The sequence below is a fragment of the Mytilus californianus genome, unplaced genomic scaffold (genome assembly GCF_021869535.1).
Source record: "Mytilus californianus isolate M0D057914Y unplaced genomic scaffold, xbMytCali1.0.p SCAF_4, whole genome shotgun sequence".
NCBI classification, from domain to species: Eukaryota; Metazoa; Mollusca; class Bivalvia; order Mytilida; family Mytilidae; genus Mytilus; species Mytilus californianus.
In genome coordinates, this window is record NW_026262690.1 from 117,892,686 (window position 1) to 117,897,384 (window position 4,699).

A 4,699-nucleotide genomic window follows, 5' to 3' on the forward strand; every position below is an offset into this window, starting at 1 on the left:
GACTATGATAAATGTCTTATATTGTTTCTGATCTTTTTTGTTTACTTATATATATGGATATTTTGAGGATTTGGACTCCTAATAATTCATCACATATCTTTACGTATATCGTCTTACATTAATTGACTGGACCTAGAACAAATCGTCGTATGGTTCTTATAATGTTCTATGTCGATGTTTGATAAAAATGGAGATATTTTATATTTGAGATACAAATTCTATGGTTTATCTCCCTATACAACTATCAACCGAAATTTCTACATTCTACGAGTTTTTGTCAGAACTATACTAGTTGGACATTGGAAGTTCAGAGAAAATAATTTTATAATGTTGTATTTTCAGATGTTACTTCTCTAAAACAATTGTTATCAAAATTATCTTAGTACTATGCATTTTTTTTTTAGAATTATTTCCACTCAATCGTTGAGTCATATTCAGCAAATCAAGCGTTACAGAATTTGGGATATCTCAGAATTAAAAAAATCCATGGTATATCTCTAATACAAAAATTGGAAATGATTTGTAAAAGAATATTGTGTATTGTAGTGTTCTATCCCCAAAAAATGTATTTAAAATGTTTTTTTTATTCAAAAACAAATAAACAAAAAGTTGCTACATAGATTTATTCTTAACCTCATTCAATGATATTGCACTTTTAAAATATTCAATTTCCTTACATTTAGAAAAATAGGATTTACATAATTATAACATTCACACGACTCATTCTCTTAATGATGATTGCATTCGTATGGAAACTTAAATACTTTACATATTCATTAAGGCAATAGCGCTGAAAAGTATGTATAATGGGATACAGTGTTATGTTGAAATGTTAAACAAAAATAAAAACTGAAAAAGTACGTGAAGTTTTCAAGAATATTAATTGTTAAAGTTCTAACAGAATGCGGTTTGATTTTATAATTTTACTACATAATATTGTGGAATTCTTTAAAATGTTCTTTTATAACATTTTAAGAACTATAAACTGCATTTACACTGTAAATTAATAACGATTTGGCCTTTTCATTTGCTCTAAACATCTGTATGATTATTTGACTAAGTTTCAAATTTTACACCCTTCCCAATCTGGTTTTAAACCTAACCATGCTCATTAATATCATTGATCAATGGCTACATGAAATGAATAATGGAAATATCAATATGGCAGTTCTCCTGGATTTTAAAAAAGCTTTTGATGTTGTTGATCATGAAGTTTTATGTAAAAAAAAAACTTCAAATTGATGGCTTCCATGACAATACTGTTGATTTTTTAAAATCATATTTGAAAGAAAGAACACAGCAAGTCCATTTAAGTAATCAATATTCTGATAAAAAATTTATCAGGCTCAATACTTGGTCACATTTTGTTAGTTTTGTACATAAATGACCTTCCATTATATATCAAAAACTGCCATACAAACTTTTATGCTGATGACACAACTAGAGTATTGCTGATATGCAGTTAAAAGTACAAGATGATCTCCAATATGTTGAAAAATGATGTCATGAAAATAACATGTTCATAAATTCGGATAAAACTAAATAAAATTGAGAATGGAAATGGGGAATGTGTCAAAGAGACAACAACCCGACCATAGAACAGACAACAGCAGAAGGTCACCAACAGGTCTTCAATGCAGCGAGAAATTCCCGCACCCGGAGGCGTCCTTCAGCTGGCCCCTAAACAAATATATATACTAGTTCAGTGATAATGAACGCCATACTAAACTCCAAATTGTACACAAGAAACTACAACTAAAAATAATACAAGACTGACAAAGGCTAGAGGCTCCTGACTTGGGACAGGCGCAAAAATGCGGCGGGGTTAAACATGTTTATGAGATCTCAACCCTCCCCCTATACCTCTAGTCAATGTAGAAAAGTAAACGCATAACAATACGCACATTAAAATTAAGTTCAAGAGAAGTCCAAGTCTGATGTCAGAAGATGTAACCAAAGAAAATAAACAAAATGACAATAATACATAAATAACAACAGACTACTAGCAGTTAACTGACATGCCAGCTCCAGACTTCAATTAAACTGATTGAAAGATTATGTCTTCATCATATGAATATCAGGCACAATCCTTCCCGTTAGGGGTTTAGTATCATACCATCATAACATATATGAGAAGAACATAACCCGTGTCATGCCAACAACTGGTTTTTAAATAAATGTGTTTAGTGCCGATGCAAAGACCCTATAAGTGAATCAATATTAACGCCAACATATGCAATCTTTAATGACCTGACAACATTATCGTAACTATATCCCTTCTTAATAAGTCTATTTAAAGGTTTTGTTAGCTTCAGAGGTGAATACTGACATTTTTGTGCTTTATAAAGAATATTTCCATAAAAAATTGGATGTGAAATACCTGAACGTATAAGAAGTCTGCATGTAAATGTATGGTTATAGGTACAACACAAAGGCTGCGTTTCCATCAAGCAGAACCAGTTCTTACTTTTGAGAATAATATTCTCCAAAAATCATCAATTGAAAAACTTTTAGGTGTTAGAATTGACTCTAATCTGTAACAGACAGGCCATGTTAATTACTTATGTTCATCAATATCATCTAGACTTCATTTACTCTCTAAGATCAAAAAATTTCTAAATATTAATCCAAGAAAATTATTTTATAATGGTTACATTCTCCCACTGATAGATTATTGTTGTATTATTTGGAGTGTTTGTGCTAAAAATGAGCTAGTAAAAATAATAAATTTCCAGGAAAGGGCTGCAAAACTAATTTTATATGCTGATCCACGTTCAGCTCACGGCTTTAGGCAAGCTTTGGTACCCTTTTTCACTTACAGAAGTAATTTTTGGTATAAAGTACTTGAAAAGAGATTTAACCATATTCAAATACAATTACCCTAAAAATCGTAAGGCTACATTCATGAATGTGTATAAATGTATTCTTATTATTGGCTGTTCCAGTGTTACACATATATTTTATGGTGAATAAATTGTAAATATAGTATCATTGGTGAGGTTTTAAAAACAATGTAGAACCTGTATAGCATTTTATTTGGTATTTGATAACTATTCATTAGAAAAATGTGATGTACAATGCACAAATACTAATGTGACGTAACGTTTTTAGTTAACGGCGTTTTTTTTTACAATGACGTTATATCTCCATAATCCTGAAAATGTCATGGGCGGTCACATATGTCTTAAGCGCCTGCTTGAATTGAAAATCACTCTGACTTCATATATAAAGTCACATAAAATTTCTACGCTTAAAACAGAAAATTTAGAAAATTTTATTTACAGTGTCTGAACGAGAGCAGGATCATTTAAAAAGAGGGAGATATCAACTATATCATGTAAGTTTCAAACAAAAGCAGCGATTTTCAGCTTAGCTATATTTTCCCGTTAAATATGTTTAAATGTGATTTAAAATACAGCACATTATGTTTTCCAAACTTTTTTTTCATGTTTTGAGCGTATATGATGAAGGTTATATATTCGGAAATTCATACGCAGGAAAATTTTATCATACATTATTACATATCCTTTAGGTGAACAAATCCTCTGCAAGATGAAAATATTCAAGATTCTGTGTGCCATATTGATGATGGTAATATCAGTTTTAGCAGGGACAGCTAGTGGAATCCCACCACCCGGACGGCTTGAATTTAACAGAATAAAAAGAGATGCTAATGGCAACACTTTGGATAGAATCGTAAGGTTACTGGTAATAACATAAAGAATGATTATTCATTATATTGACTTTTTGAATTATTATTATTTCTACTACTACTACTACTACCTAATAATAATAATAATAATAATAATAATAATAATAATAATAATAATATTAATAATATGATAATAATATTAATGATAATTGTATTTTTTCAGGTGAAAAGAGATTAGATGGTGTGTGGCACCACAAACTGGATCTTTCATCATTGAAGCTGAACTAAATAAATTTATAGTTGATCTCTATATTAGTTTTTTTTTCATCTTTGAATGATACCTTTTTTTCTTAACATTCTAGTGGCCATATGTTCCTTGAAAAATAAGATTGTAAATTGATTTGCTGCAACTCATGGGTGTTCGTGTTGCTCAGTCTTTAGTTTTCTATTTTCGACTTATGAGTTTGAATGTCTCTTTGGTATCTTTCGCCTCTCTTTTATGAGACGAGGTATGATTGCCAATGCCCCAACCATCCACCTTAGTTCAAATGACGTGGATATGAGCAATCATGGTCACTCTACGGTCTTAACAACGAGAAAACCCATACCGTCTATATAGTCAGCTATAAAACATTGTGAAACAATTCAAACGAGAAAACTAATTGGCTTATTCATAAGAATTTGAAAACAATTCACGAAAACAAATATGGACAGTCACGTAAAGAAAGTGGTGGGGTTAAACATGTTTGAGCGCTGAATCTTCCCCTAACCCGTGACAGTGGCGTAAAAGCACAACATAAGATCAACTGTAAAAATCTGTTTCAATTGGCTTAACTTAATAGGTTGGTATGAAGCACAAAACAACTAACATAAAAACAATAAACACAAAGCACCGATATAAGAATACTAGCCAGTTGAAAGCCAATTACAACTAATAAATAATCTATCAGATTTTCCCGGTTTACACCGATTTTTACAATACGATGAAAGAGCGCCTTTTATGGCCTGACGAAACTGTTTCCAATCTATTTTAGATGGAAGACGATA

At 30.9% G+C, this 4,699-nt stretch overlaps 1 long non-coding RNA gene across 1 annotated transcript; it reads left to right on the forward strand.

The window, feature by feature from the left end:
* Positions 1-3,635: 3,635 nt before the first annotated feature.
* On the forward strand, positions 3,636-3,964 carry LOC127739249 (uncharacterized). The gene is made up of 2 exons (XR_008000362.1): positions 3,636-3,696; positions 3,876-3,964. It is a non-coding gene; the product is annotated as an uncharacterized LOC127739249 (long non-coding RNA).
* The last annotated feature ends 735 nt before the right edge of the window (positions 3,965-4,699 follow it).